Source organism: Phacochoerus africanus, chromosome 9, assembly GCF_016906955.1.
Source record: "Phacochoerus africanus isolate WHEZ1 chromosome 9, ROS_Pafr_v1, whole genome shotgun sequence".
Lineage (NCBI taxonomy): Eukaryota > Metazoa > Chordata > Mammalia > Artiodactyla > Suidae > Phacochoerus > Phacochoerus africanus.
The window spans coordinates 97,970,779-97,986,759 of NC_062552.1; the positions used below are offsets into that span (position 1 = coordinate 97,970,779).

The 15,981-nt window shown below is 45.0% G+C and overlaps 1 protein-coding gene across 5 annotated transcripts in view; it reads left to right on the top strand.

The window, feature by feature from the left end:
• The first annotated feature begins 1,571 nt into the window (after positions 1-1,571).
• Positions 1,572-15,981, top strand: part of RGS6 (regulator of G protein signaling 6) — a 560,209-nt gene continuing 545,799 nt past the window's right edge. The window contains exon 1 of one of the 5 annotated variants that reach the window (XM_047795885.1): positions 1,572-1,687. The gene's annotated coding sequence lies outside the window, so the exon portion shown is untranslated. Of the gene's footprint in view, positions 1,688-1,909; positions 2,379-15,981 lie in introns of those variants that run through there. The other 4 variants (XM_047795886.1, XM_047795883.1, XM_047795882.1 and 1 more) reach the window with 4 other exon arrangements.

The window sequence follows — 15,981 nt, forward strand, 5'->3', positions numbered from 1 at the left end:
CGCCTGCGACCTACATCACAGCTCATGGCAATGCCAGATCCCTAACCCACTGAGCAAGGCCAGGGATCGAACCTGCAACTCCGTGGTTCCTAGTTGGATTCGTTAACCACTGAGCCATGACGGGAACTCCTAAATGAGAAATTTTATTCAACTTCTTTGCCTTTTTTTTTTTAAAAAAAAATTATTGTTGATTTACATTGTTCTGTCAATTTCTGCTGTACAGCAAAATCTTTGCCTGTTTTTTAATCAATTTTTTTGCTATTGAGTTGTATGAGCTTTTACTTATTTTGAATACTTTTTATTAAATAGATGGTTTGAAACTATTTTATCCCATTCTATAGGTTGCCTTTTCATTTCGCTGTTTCTTTTGCTGTGCACAAGCTTTTTAGTTTGACATAGTCTCATTTATTTTTTGCCTTTGTTGCTTGCATTTTTGGTGTCCTATTAAAAAGACCAATGTCAAGGAAATTGTTCTCTTCTAGTGGTTTACAGTTTTGGATCTTATATTGAAGTCTTCAGTCCATCAGCAGTTACCCCCATCTCTCAGTAAGCAGCCCATTCTCTAAGCGTGGAGTTGCAGCCAGCTTCTCAGCTGCACTTAAGTCAAGTGCTAAATCTGGGGGAGGAAAACATTTATATTCAAATTTTAATAAATGAAATGGCTGGGGCACCTATTGAAGTTATATTTTGCCCACTGGAACGGTATGGTTTCCTTTACTGGCAGGTTTTCCTCTAGGTTTGGTGGCACCTCTCTAGAGGACTAGCCCATGGTAATGCACAGGTCTTGTGTACTGTTGGCCAGGGAGCCTGGACAGCAGGTGGTGTTCTTTTATCCATTGTAGTGTTTAGCAAGGCACGTGCTAATTATTGTTTATTAGATGACAGAATAGATGCATCCGTTAATCAATACAGAATGGTGGGAAAGGAGAGGCATGTTGGGATGGATACCCTGGACCCACATGGATGAAGACAGTCCAGGGTATCCATCCTTAATGGAACTTAGGTATTTTATTTTCAAGCTTTTCCCCTTGGTGACACAATACGATTCAATAATAAATCTTGAGCTCATCCTTGGTATCGCTAACACTGATACTGCACCAACTCCAAGGTTACCAAGTCCAGCACCAACAATCTTGTTTATGTCCACCTGCAGCTTCCTGAATCTTTAAACATCGAATTTCAAAGCTCCCACAATTAAAGAATGCCCTCAGTTCAAGTTACCCTTTCTCAGTTTCTGTCTTCAACTCTTTCTCTTCGTTCCCTGAGATGATTCGCAGAGTTAAATATTCTTGAAATTTCCTTTGTGGTGTTCCAGATAAGAAAAACCATAAAGCACTCCAAATACAGCATATGGTGTAAATGTTGAATCAATAAAAACGACAAGGTTAGTAACACTATCCCTGACGATCGCGGTGGCCCGTTTTAATTTAGAGGGCGCCAGCTGCACGTCAGCGAGGGATTCAAAAGCTAGCGGGCAAACCCCTCCGGGCCAGGAATCACTAAGACAACCCTGACGGAACCAAAGTTTCCAGCCACGGCCAGCTCTCCGAATGACGAGCTTCCGCCTCCCTGAGCCGCTCTGCCAGTTTTTACGTGGGAACTGAAGCATCAGAAATTTCTAGGGTTTTTTTTCCCCCCCTTCCTGGGGCAAATCTCCGTCTGCACCTTGCGCGGCGCTTGGGAACAGGTGAGCCGGGCGGCGGCGCCCTTGGGACGCGCACAGGTGCTTCGGCCCCGCCCCGCCCCGCCCGGCGCCGCGCCTATCAGGGCCCAGGTGCCGGCACCCAGGTGCGCCCAGCGCGGGCTGCAGCTCCCCTCGACACCCGACAGCGGGCGCCGCTGTAGCAGCTCCCCGGGCGGCGGAGCTGAGCGCCTTCGCGAGTTGGGGCAGCTCCTGTGCTCGGCCCTGCTCGGCGGCTGGAGCTCCGCCCGGACGCGGGGTTCCTGGAGCTGCAAGAGCGGCCGGGCGTCGAGGGGGCGGTCGGAGCTCCGCAGACCCCGCTGGCCTGGGGCGGGAGAGGCTGGCGAGAGGGGAACGCCCGGGAGCACGGAGAGCGGGGCCAGTCCCCCGGCGCGCCGAAGACACCCGAGCGCCCCGCGCCCTGGCACCATGAGACCCGCCGCGCCTCCTGGCCGGCTCCCGGCTTCGCTGTTTGCTCTCTGAGCCCCCGCGCTCGCCACCGCGGAAAGTCGGAAAGACCAGGCGAGACCTTGGAGAACCTCACGGAGACGGACCCAGACGTCCCCTCCGCCCCCAAGAGGCTGCCGCCCCTCGATCCCTGGGCTCCTCTAGCTGTACCATGAACCTGGCGTAAGCTTGGCGTTAGGAGAAATTCAGAAGCCGGAGGGGGAGTCAAGGCAATTCTTTGGTTGCTAAGGTAATTGTAGTTGTGACAAAAAAAATGGGCAAGAAACAAATGAGGGAAGGGATGTGTTAAAATGATATGCCCTCTTCCATTCATGTGTGTCGATTTCGTTGCATCTCCTGGGTGTGGATGCTTGTCCATTTCAGATATGTGACAGGTGTCGGTGTGTGTGTGTGTGCAGTTTGGGACTGTAAAGGCACGAGATTACATAAGTGGTTAGGCAAGCTGGCGTGTGGAGTTGTGTGGGATGGGTGCAGGTCTGCATATAAATCATGTTCCTGGGTTTCTGGGTGTGAGACACTCCTTGGCCGGGACGAGCTTGCAGAGGGTATGTGCTTTTTAGGTACTTATAATCTTCTGATTCTGTCATCACAGGTAGGGCAGCTTCACCTCTAAAGCCGATGTTCATTAACTTTTTCTCTGAATTTGTGGTTTGGAAGAAAAGAAAGCGAGCGGTGAGGTGTGGAGAGCAGGGGTGGGTGGTAAGGTCTGCTGTTCGGGGACTGCGGCAGGAAAGGGACAGTAGGTGTTTGCTCTGTGAGGATGACAACTGAACGGGTTGCAGGAGACAGTGTTTACCGTCCCTATCAGGCTGCATAAGAAGTGGCCCAGGGAGATGCGGAAGAAAAGGGACCCAGAAAATGTAATTTTGTTCAGAAGGGAAGCTGCTGAATTTTATTATTTTTTAATTTGATGGAGTAGGAACATTGTTCCTTTCTCTCTTGTGGAGAGAAGTGGCGTTTCCGTGCTACAAATTGAAGGTATTTCGGGTCTTGTTCTTGGCTTGGAATTGTTCCCTCAGCATTTATCAATGCTCAGCAGCTGGATCTGCAGGTAGTTTCTGATCAATACCTTTTAGCCATCCCAAAGTGAAACTGCCACAATAAGCAGTAGTAGGTAAAACCTCACCTCCGGCCCTTTTCACAGCAGAGGGGGATGAAGGATGGAAGCCTAAGAACCGGGCTTGTGAGTGTCCGAATGGAGTTAGAGACTGAGCTACAAGTTTGTGTGTGTTCTGTCCAAAAGTGTTAGACTGAAAGGAAGCCATTAGATTTGGCTTAACAGGTCAGGCTTTTAGAGATCAGTTTGCACAGGCAGATAGGTTGTCATGGGGAGTGGGCACTGGGGGGTTGGCGAGTGGTATAGTCGTTATGTTACATTCTTTCTTCTTCTTCTTTTCATTAACTTGTTAATTTTGCAGTGGGTGGGACTGCCCTGTGAGAGAAAGCAGGTAAATTTGAGACTCTTCTGGACGCACCTTTGTAAGCAAAAGCTCCAGTGCTGAACAACAAAAACCGAGATGGTAAATACTTTGAGTTTAGCTTAGTAAAGCGAAACCGTTGTGTACATTTGATAGTCTTGTGTATTGTAAATGTTGAAATATTACTGTGTATATAGACATAATAGTAAAATGTATAGTTTCCCCAAATAATGTCTTTTCCTGAAAGTGTCTGTAAATTCTAGAAATATCAGATCTGATGAGGTATGTTCAGGTATGAACTAGGTAGCCACTGGCATTTCCTTTTTCAGAGTAATTACATTTGTCCTTTACTTCCCTGTCTCCTTTAAGAAACTTTAATTAACATGCACTGAATTTATATTGCTGAGCATTTCGGTAAACCAATGCTAGCTTTTCTTCAAGCAACGCATTAGTCTTATCAAGTGAAGTCTTACACCAATGCTTTTGTGGCAGAAATGTCACTTTAAATGAGACAGTCTTTATTTAAATTTTTTTTTTTTATAATTTGTGGAATGAGATGGAAAACAGATTTTTTTTTAATGAGAAAATATTTCTTGAGAAAGAAAAAAATTTGTTAAAGGATAATTAGGACAATGAAATTTGCCAGTTCTTTTGGATGTCTTATGGGCCACAGGGATAGACTTTTATGTGAACGTAGGATTATTCTCTTTCCTGTTTCTCTGAGAGTCTCCCACAAATTTTATTCCCTGAACTCCCTAGACTTTGCCAGGAATTTTCAAACCTTCTGTTTTGTGCTAGAGGTTAAACACAGGGAGATGTAAGGAGCAATGCGTCACATCAATGTTTTTCAAAAGAGATGCTTTCAGAGATCTCAGTACTGGGATTAATTTTTCCTTTAGCTTCACAGTTAGCTCATCTTAATTCATAGTGCTTTGAACCTAGGAAAGCATTTAACCTCTTCATTTTCCATGCCAGTTGGGAGGAATATAGTTACTGAATTTCATCTTCATTGTAACATATGGCATGGTATAAATAATTACTATACACACACTATCCTGCTATATAGAAAGACATCAAATTACAAAATAAACCTTTATGTTGAGTGATATGGATGTAACATTTCAAAAATGGTTTTACTTTTTCTTGATGGCAAAAGTAATAAATAACCATTGGGAAAAATTCAGGAAAATACAAAAAAGAAAAAAAAAAAGATCATTTGTAAGTCTCTCACAGAAAGTGAACCACTATTGACATTTCTGCATACTATATGCTCTTCTAGACTCTATGCTATTCTGATCACATTATTCATTGTATTTTCACCTTTCTCTCTACCTACCACCTCCCCCAACATCCCCAATTTTTAAATTGTAAATGAAACTTGGGTGTATGTTAAAGGTTTGGGGAAAAAATTACTGATAGTTGATGGATGGCTTTGATAGATCAGGTGTTAATTTTTGTTAGTCTGTGGTCTTTATTTTCAAAGAGAGTATTTTTTTTTTCCTGTTCTCGTTGAAAACCATGGTTTATACTTTGGGTCAGCAATACTTGGTGTTCCTTATAAGGTTTAGGGATTGAGCATCAGAAGAGAAATAGACCATTGGCCATGCAGGGGTAGGGGTGGCAGTGGCAGTGGCAGCAGGAAACCTGACTTCTGGTTTCAGTTTCTCCACCAACTCCTCATGTGGCTTTTGGCCTCTGGGCCTGTTTCCTAAAGGACAAATGACACTTTTTGATTTAGCTCAATAAGCTAACCACATATTAGATGTTTTGATGTTTGATGAGGGTCATCTTTGCGTGAAGCAGACTTTTTCAAACACGGGCTTGGGATTCAGTGGGTCTGGGTGGGGCCTGGAAATTTCCGTTTCTAACACAATGATCCCCAGATGATGCTGATTTCACTGGTCTGGGGACCACCCTGAGAACTAGATGGTAAGCTCCCAGGGGGCAGAAACGCTGTTGCACTTTTCTTCACATCCATCTGCCCCACGGCCAGGAGGGGGCCTGCCAGGAGGTACCCAGTAAACACTGGTTGAATCAATATCCACTTTCCCCATGGAGGAAAAACTTTCCGAAGTGGTCAAGATAAAAGAATCATCCAGAATTTGGAACCATTAAATCTATAATAAAAGTAGCAATCAGTCATGAAACCCAGTTCATCCCACTGCAGTGAGAGCGAAACTGATCACAAGCAGGCAGTTAAAATGCACATTAAACCTAACGAGTTACATTAAGTAACAACTCAGAGTACCTGCTTGAGACATTACAAACCACAAGGCTGAGCCAGAGCTTCCCAGCTGCCTCCCTGGGACCTAGAAGAGGCAGTCATTTTCTACCACACACACATTCCAATACGGGGGAGCACATAAACTGTTAATTATCCCAACTACCAAGGCAGCAGGTAAAGCAAGCTGTGAATGGCCCAGACTCCCCATCCCACCCGCAAAGGCAGCACAGGCTCCTCAAAGCATCTTGACGGTTCTCCAAGGAGGTAGGTCCCCAACTTCTGCCAGAGGAAACAAGAAGAAGGCATTGAGTTGATGCATTTGCTAGCGAGGATGTTCCAGCTAGCTGAAATGCCCCAGCCAGAACTTGTCGGCCTTCCTTGTGTGGCTACTTTGTGACTAGAAAATTAATCCTCTCCTTCCACCTCTGTGCTAGAAACACAGGGTGCTGAGGACACCCCTTTTTATGGATGGAGACTGAAAACTGCATAAATATTTGACTATGAACAGAAGTTCCTGGGAGGGAGGCTATTCAGATGAGTTACCATCGGGACAACTGTCTGGGCATTCGAAATACGTTGGTAAAACTGTTGCTGAAACTCGGACTCTGTGCACTGGCACCAAATTGAATCACAGAGACAGTTTTGGGTGAAGTAGAAAAGAATCACTTCATTGCTTTGCCAGACAAAGGGGACCACAGCAGGCTACTGCCCTCAAAACTGTATCCAGCCCTGGAGAGGCTAGTGAGGAGTTTTTTTGTTTGTTTGTTTGGTTTTGTCTTTTTAGGGCTGCATTGGGGCACATGGAGGTTCCCAGTCTAGGAGTCAAATTGGAGCTGTGGCTGCCGGCCTACGCCATAGCCACAGCCATGCCAGATCCTTAATGCCTGGAGCGAAGCCAGGGATTCAACCTGCATCCTCATGGATACCAGTCAGTCTTTTTTGCTGAGCCACTCCTAGTGAGGCATCTTTAATAGTTCAAGGAGCAGGGTGTGATCAGCTCCTGGACGTTCTTCTGATTGGTTGGTGGTGAAGTCATTGGGCATCAGCATCATTAACCTCCTGGTTCTAACCTGTCTGGGGCCCCTGAGCTTGTGGGTGGCCTACAGTTAACTTCTTCCACCCAGTGGGGGTTTTAGCATCTGCAAAACAGCTGAAAAGACATGGCTCGGAATATTATCTGCAGTCTTTGAGAAAGAACTAAAGGTCCTTGGCTTCACTGAATGGATAAAGTATTATTATTTTGTCTTCCCTGACCGTTTTCCTTTCTGCATTTTCTCACCTCTCTGATCACATTTATTCCTCAACTAAAGTTTTTCTACAGACAAAAGGCAGGCAGAGGACATGGCTGGGGGTGTAATCTGGGAAAGCCTCATAAGGTCCTGCTCGGTTACAAAACCTTCAGAGGAAAAAGCCACCTTTAGGTTGTGCGTGGTAGCGTCCCCTTGTCCACCAGGACATGTCCTGCTCTAGAGGCTATTTTCTGCCGCAGGAGGAGGCACCCATCAGAGCCTCCTGAGATGAGAGGGTCCTGCATGAGTGTGGACGGGGGAGGGAGTGCAGGGGTGGCCGCCCTCGGAGGTACCTGGGGAGCTTGTACTGCACTCAGAACAGGCCAGCGCTGAGCCCACACAGAAGGGCAATCCAGAGTGCTTCAAGTAGCACAACAGACATTTTAAACCTTTGTTTCTGAACCTCAGTGTCCTCTGTAAAATAAAAACAAAATGTATATCCCATGAATACGTGTGGCTGTGAGAAGATGCTAGGATCCCAGACATCAGCATCCTGGGGAGGAGCCCTGGTGGCTGCGGAAGAAGGGCCCTGTGACACCTTACTTGCTATTTTCAGAGTTTTCTTTTTTGCCTTTTTGGGGCCATACCTGAGGCATATGGAAGTTCCCAGGCTAGGGGTCAAATCGGAGATAACAGCTGCTGGCGTTTATCACAGGCCAGCAACACTAAATCTGAGCAACACTGGATTCTTAACTCACTCAGGCCAGGGATCAAATAAATCCGCATCCTCCTGGATACTAGTTGGGTTCCAAACCCACTGAGCCCCAACGGGAACTCCTCTAATGGTTTCGACAATGAGCTGTTGCTCACAACCGTGGTTGTTCCCTGGGAAAGATCTGAAACCAGGCCCCTTGCACGAAGGCCAAGGAGAAGGAAGAGGGAAACCCTCCAGATTGGCAGTTAGCGGATGTAATAAGCAAGGAAATCCACATAAGAGGCTCCTCTTGGACACAGCAAGAAGAGTAGACCTCCTTATCTACTCGCCAGCACCTTAACAGTTTTGGTTTTTTCGGCCCCTGCTTATATTTTGAGGCCTGAACTGGGCTCAGTTCCGTCCAGATGACTAAGGTCACCTTCCTCTTTCAAGGCTACCTCCCTGCAAGTGCTCTGGGGGTGGGTGGGGGCGGGGAAGGGTGGGCAGAGCGCATATTCCCAGGACAGGGGAGGGGGTGGGGCCTTCCGTGCCCGGCTTCAGCTCGAGGGTCAATCCGAAGCCATGACCTCTCTGTGACCTCCTCCACCGTGAGTCTGTTGGGTAATAAATATTTCAGGGCAGTGGTTTCCAACTTTTCCCCTGTTCCTGCGGGCTTGCTCCGTCAGCCTAGCATTTCAGAAACTCCTTGGTCCCTTGGACAATCTTGCTGTGAGGTTCCCTCGCTGGGTGTAAGGAAGCAAGCGGCCCAAGTGGCAAGTGGCAAGGGGCGGAGTGGGACCGATCTTCCTTTGTGGCAGCCAAAGATGGATCTGTTTCCTTGAGCCTTAAGGCCATTCACCACCAGCAGGAAGAGAAGCAAAAACCAGGGGGCGCGGCTCCATGGATATCTCTTGCACACCCGGATGGGGCCCTGTGCCATCTTCCTCTCCTTCCTTGGTATCTCTTACAGCCCTTGGCACATGGTAGGGGTTTGGTAAATGTTTGTTGGGTTACTGACGTGCAGAGTGACAGCTATGGGTGGGTGAAAATGGAAGGAGGAATGACTGATACTGGTGTGGGTGCCCCGACTGGGACCAAGATGCAAATGATTGTAACCCCTTTCCTATTGTTTGCTTGATTTTGCCTTTTTGCCTGGCTAGATCCACCTGAGATCTGGGATATAGTGAGGCCCTCGTTTGTAATTATGCATCAATGTTTGTCTCTCCCACTGGGCTGTGGTGGTTTTTTGTTTTGTTTTGTTTTGTTTTGTTTTGTTTGGCTTTTTAGGGCTGCCTCTGTGGCATATGGAAGTTCCCAGCCTAGGGGTCTAATCGGAGCTGGCCAATGCCAGAGCCACAGCAACTTGGGATCTGAGCTGCGTCTTTGACCTACACCACAGCTCACAGCAACGCTGGATCCTTAACCCACTGAGCAAGACCAGGGATGGAACCCGTATCCTCATGGATTCTAGTTGGATTTGTTCCCGCTGAGCCATGATGGGAACTCCCCCCCCCCTTTTTTCCTTCTTTTTGCCTTTTCTAGGGCTGCACCCATGGTATATGGAGGTTCCCAGGCTAGGGGTCTAATCTGAGCTGTAGCCCCTGGCCTATGCCACAGCCACAACAAGGCGGGATCTGAGCCATATCTGTGACCTATACCACAGCTCTCAGCAACGCTGGATCCTTAACCCACTGGAGTGAGGCCAGGGATAGAACCCACAACCTCATGGTTCCTAGTCAGATTCATTAACCACTGAGCCACGACTGGAACTCTCCTTTTTTTTTAAACCATGATTTTATCCTGCCCCCATCACAAGGCAACGCACATAGTAAATGCTTGAGAGAAGTTGGTTCCCTAAGCCAAAAGATGTCCAGCCTACAAAGCCATGGGTCTGTCATACAGCAATGGATTGATCTTATAAAATAGCAGTCAGCACTTGCAAAGCTTTTTGTAGAGCAAAGCCCTTTAAAGAGAATTAGGTGGTACTGCTCCCATTTTACAGGTGAGGAAACTGAAGGTGAAGAAGAGGTTCAGCCACTTGCCCTCGGTCACATTGTTACTGAGTGGAGAACCAGATTTTAACCCAGATCTTATCCAACTCCCAAATCTCCAGTTTCGCCGGTCTATTACAAGGTCAGGGATAAACAAAGGCGCTTCCCATGAGATCATTTCAGTTGTTTTGGAGAGAAATAAATATATAGAAAAGAAACCAAAAAGAAACAGTTTAGGGAAATCATGCATGGAATTCTAGAAGTCAGATTAGGTAGCAACCAGGTGACAGAGACAGTAAGTACAGTTCAGTTCAGAGAGCGAGCGAGCGGACATTGTATAATCCGACCTGGAAGAGGTCTGGGAAACAGACCTTTGGGAAGCAGGCAGAAATTTCCAGGTAAAGAAAGAGAGAGGACTGCAGGCATCTCAGGGAAGAGGTGTACATAATAACAAGATTAATTATTAAACCAATTCTTGTCAGCTTTCAGAGTAAGAACTCCTATTGTAAAATATTCATCGTCGGAGTCCTCTCAGACCACCGTAGCTGAAATAGTTAACTCCTGCCCCTGCACAGTGCTCTTTGTGGCCTCCTCTGCTCCAGTTTTCTTCAGCGCTTTGTCCTCATGACATTGCCCTCTATGTACTTGTGTGTGTTTTGTCTGCTTCTGTCCACTAAAATGCATACTCCCTGAGAGCAGGGACTCTGTTTTATCCCCTCCTGTGGCTTCAACATCTATCAGAGGCTGGTTAAGTAATTGTTTAAGAGGTATTTTTGGAAGGGAGAAAGGAAGCGGGGACGAGAGGGAAGGAGGAAGAAAAAAGCCTTAGAAAATGGGCTGTCCACTCAAACACTCAGCCCGTTAGGTGAAGCAGATGAATGAACGAAGTGGGGTTTCTTTCATAATGGTGACTGCCGTTGTGTTTTTTTTTTCATCAAAACCATGCTTTGTGTGTGTGTGAAATATATAGAAAGTTTTTACTCCCAGAAAGAAATGTATTTATACCCAGTATTCTTGAAATATGGGGCTCTCTGCCTCCTTTTTGAAAACAATATGGGTATCAAATAACACTTTCCTTTTTTTTAAAAGCCAAATAGCCACAAACAGTGATGATGAAGGGCATTTCGTGCTGGACCTCAAGGTTGGGAAGCATTAGGGACGGGTGAGGACTGTGTTAAAGGAAAGAGTATGTGCTGCTCAGAAAGCCCTCTTGGCATCCATTTTTCATCAGTAGCAACTAATTCCAATTAAGGAAATAATATATGGATCTACACTGCCCAACAGAAACAAAACACTTGTTTGAGTTGGTTGTGTTTTTTTTTTTTTTCTCTTGAGACCTCTACAGAAGAAAGACAACAACTTAAAAAAAAAATCATGTTTATTTCCCCCCTAAACTCCTATATAAGTGCTACTGTGTTTAGATTCCAAAGCAAGCAGGAAGCTACCATTATATTATTTTGCTGACCATACATACATCCGAAAACAAAGACTGATTCAGCAGCTGGTCAAAATAGAAAGGATGCATTCACAAAGAATACATTTATTGATTATATTCGAGCTTTTTTTTTTTTTTTTTTTTTATAAGAGGAAGGCACTTTACCTTTCAGTATGGCAGGTAGTTTAGGGGCTTGGCTGCTGGTTCCTCCCCGAAGCCAGGGGTTTGTGACATTAGACAAATCGTTTAATGCTGTTGATCTGTGTTCTCCCCAGGTACAGAATAAGGCTGAGAAGCTGTGATTGCTTTGATGGCATTCCTGAAAGAGAAAGTATTACTGGAAATCTGTGATTTAGTCAACTCTTATTTAGGGGTGGGGACTTGGGGAAGGAGAGAGGGTATTCCTACCCCAGGTCACAGTTGGTCTAAGGTCACTGCTGTTCTTCTTTTTTTCCTTGCTTTTTAGGGCCACACCTGAGGCATATGAAAGTGCCCAGGCTAAGGGTAGAATCGGAGCTGTAGCTGCTGGCCTATACCACAGCCACAGCAATGCCAGATCCAAGCTGCATCTGCAACTTACACCACAGCTCATGGCAACGCCAGATCCTTAACCCACTAAGCGGGGCCAGGATTCACATCCAAATCCTCATGGATACTAGTTGGATTCGTTTCCACTGAGTCACAGTGAGAACTCCCACTGCTGTTCTTCTTTGCTCCTTGTCCTGCTTGTCCACGATGACCGAGGCCTCCCTACTGAAGGGCCTTTTCTAGGTGATGATTAATCAGATACAGCTTCTGTGTTCAAGAAGTTTAAAATTCTGTTGGAAGGAGAAAGATGGAGAAGCCATGTGGTAAGATAGGCATGTGTAAATGGAACAGGGGAGGGATTGCTTCCCACTGGGAGATTTCATTGAAGAGGTTGAATGGATGAATTGAATGTTGGAGGACCAATCTGTTGGGGGCCTGTAGAGATGAGGCAGGGAACAGAGAGGTTCAAAGTGTGCCTGAGACACTTCAGTGTAAGTAAAAGTATAGAGGTGACAATGTGTGCAAAGAATTTTTTTTTTTTTTTGGTCTTTTTAGGGCTGCACCCATGGCATATGGAGGTTTCCAGGCTAGGGGTCAAATCAGAGCTGCAGCTGCCAGCCTATGAGACAGCCACACAACGTGGGATCCGAGCCATGTCTGCGACCTACACCACAGATCACGGCAATGCCGGATCATTAACTCACTGAGTGAGGCCAGGGATTGAACCTGCGTCCTCATAGATGCTAGTCAGATTCGTTTCCACTGAGCCACAATGGGATTTCCTTTTATTTATTTATATTTATTTTAAATTTATTTTTAATTTTTAAAAATCTGTGTGTGTTTATGTGTGTGCAAAGAATTTTTAATGTCTCTGCTGAGAGTCAGGTCCTGAAAGACCTTTCAGGCAGAGGAGACCCTGTTGATGAACCTAGAACTTAAGTGAAACACAGGGATAGGGGAAATCTAGATTGTAAGCAAATTATTTAAATTTTGCTAAATATTTATGTTTACTGAAAGTAAAATGAGAAAGCAAAGTAGATTGAGTAGCATTTTCCTCACCTTACGTTGGTAATGGAGGGTATGTCACAGTGAATTTCTAGCTACTTCTTACTAGTACCCAAGAGATTTTTCCCCTGCAGTGAAATGCTTGCAAGTGGTTTTGAGTTATTATCGTTGATGCACAATTCCCATGCAAATGGCTATATCTCCCCAGCTGCGTCGGACTCTCAGTCCAAATGTTCATTGCCTTTTAGACTTTGAGACTGAGAGCCTGACCACTGACTCCCAAGTCCTCCTGTGGCTCGAGGGTAAAGTGGCTACATCTTGGGATAAACTTCATTTAACTTGCTTGGCATGACTGTTTAGGAAGTTCTCAGATATCTCACCCCAGTGCGTAGGGTATTTTGCTTCATGCCAAAGCATATGCTGTCAATTCTAGGTTTTCATTTCTTTGGCTTCCTTTAGCTCTCAAGAGCTTTTCTGCAAAAACCACTTCCCTAGCCTGCCATCTGCCTTACTCTCCCACTTAAAAAAAGCCATTTCGATTCCCCAGTTTCTTATAGTTTCTAATTACCTTTAACAGGATTGATCAGTTGGCTATCAAAATTATATTTGGAACAGGTCGTTTTAAGTTGAACTTTTATTATTGGGAATTCTTGGTTGGGGAAGTGTCTTGTGGTTGAGATTGGCCATGGTGTTGGTTCTGTGAGGATGAATAGTGATTGACAAGACTAGAAATGCAACTTGGAGTCAGTGTATTGAAGGACTCGAACGCCACATGTCTGTAATAAAGGTGACGGTGATCGTGGTGAGTCAGAGCTCTCTTGGATGTAGACAGAAACCAAAACAACTGCACTAAAGCAAAATTCAAACCAACTCAAGCACAAAGGAATTTATTGGACTAATCTATCTGGGAATTCAGGCATGGCCAGCATCAGGGATTTAAATGAAATCAGCACTTCTTCCTTGCCACCTCATTGTCTTGATTCCCTTGTCACTGGCATTGGGGAGAAGAAGATGGTCATCAGTCTCCCTCCCGTCATATCCTTTCAGTCCAGTCCATCACAGGGAAGGGGACTTGTTTTCATCCAGTGTTCTCATCTCAGTCACAAGGAAGGACCCTGACTGGTTCTGATCCTGATCAGGACCACGTTTCTACCTTGGTCCAATCAGTGTGTCCAGTGATATGGCATAGTCTGCTGAGGGCAGTTCACAGGCCCATCTTTTTATCAAAAGTAAATTTAACAGCAAAGTATATGTTATATACACACACTCACCCATACGTACAATGGGCAAAAAGGCACGATAATCTTCTTAAGCTTATCAACTGGCTGAAGGGCTTTGGATTTTATTTGCCGGGCAGTAAAAAGTTATTAAGAAAATGTGCAGAGGAGTTCCCGTCATGGCTCAGTGGTTAACGAATCTGACTAGGAACCATGAGGTTGCGGGTTCGATCCCTGGTCTTGCTCAGTGGGTTAAGGATCCGGTGTTGCCGTGAGCTGTGGAGTAGGTCACAGACGTAGCTCGGATCCTGCGTTGCGGTGGCTGTGGTGTAGGCCAGTGGCTACAGCTCTGATTAGACCCCTAGCCTGGAAACCTCCACATGCCACGTGAGCGACCCTAGAAAAGACAAAAAGACAAAAAAAAAAGAGAGAGAGAGAAAACGTGCAGAGTATTTCACGTTGGTGACGGTGGGTCTATGTCTACCCACAAACATCCGGGTTGGTGTGTTTGTACAGCCTCTGGCTCCTCCCTCACCATCCCTGCAGCTGCATCCCTGCAATCACATCACTTTTTGCCTGGCTGAACCTGAGATGGCTCGAGTGCCACCTCGAGAATCAGATGGCATCCGAGATGGAGTCAGAGATGCTATATATCCTTTTCCCGGAATATTTGTGCTCTGTACAGAAAGTACAACAATCATTCCTCAATGACTTTTAAAACAGTAAACACATCCATGTTATTGCCCCCAGGTTAAGAGAGAATCTTATTACCATTCCCCCAGAAACTACCTCAGGCACCCTCCCACCTCCCAGTGGTACTCCATACCCTTTTTTCCTGGTGGTGACTGCTAACCTGATTTCTAACACCATAGCATTCTCTTTTTAAATATATGAAATGAAATATATGGAATTAAATATGTATATATTCTCTTTTTTTTGTGGCTTCTTATGCATAGCACTGTTTGAGAGGTTCATCCGTGATGTGATAGGGAGCCATAGTATATTTATTTTTACTGCTGTGTAGCAACCCACTCTGTAACATTTCACACTTTATCCGTCGACTGTTGATGGGCGTTTGGGACATTTCCAGTTGAGGGCTGCTGTAAATAATGCTGCCATGAACTTTTTTCTATGTGTTTTTTGGTGCACATATGAACACATTTCCGCTTGGTATGCACAGAAGCCTGGGTTTTTGGGACCTGGGGACATATGTTCAGCTTCAAGAGGTCCTCATAAAGAGATTTCCTAAGTGGCCGGACCAGTTTATCCTCCTATCATCAGTATATGAGTGTTTCCATTTCTACACATACTTGTGAACACTTGGGATTGTCAGACTTTTGAATTTCAGCCATGACGGTGGGTGTGTGGTGGTGTCTTACGTGGTTTCAGTTTGCTCTGGTGACTAATGATGTTGTGCCTTTTAGTATTTTTTGGTCACTTTAATCTTTTGTAGTCCCTCTTCAAGTTGATTGCCTGTTTTTCGGTTGGATTGTTTATCCTTTTCTTACCGATTTGGAGGTTTGTTTGCTTGTTTGTTTGTTTTTAATTCTGAATACAAATATTTTTACCAGTTAAATGCAGCTAAAATGTCTTTTCCTATTTTGTGACTTTCCATTTGGCTCTCTTTTGATGAATAGGAGAGCTTACTTTTAATAATCCAATTTATCAGTCTCTTCCTTTGTGGTTATTGTTTTCCATGCCTCATTTAGAAAGTTTTGCCTACCCTAAGGGTCATGAAGCTATTTTTCCGCTTTAATTTACAGAAGGCCTAATGTTTTGCCTTTTATTTTTAGGTAAAAAAAAAATCTGTGTCGTAAGAAGATCTGTATTTTTCTGGTTTTCCATATATATATTAACCCAGCCCCACTTATTGAAAATTCTCTTCTTTTCCTCTGCTCTGCAATGTCATCTTCACTATAAATCAGATGATCATGTATATGTGGGTCTCTCTGTCCTTTCCAGCCCCTTCCATTGTTCTGTTTGCCTATTTTTATAGGATATCACAGTGTCTTACTTAATATAGTGTAATAATAAATCTTGATATTTGGTAGCACATCTCCTCCAGCTTTATTATTTAAGAATAGTTTAGTT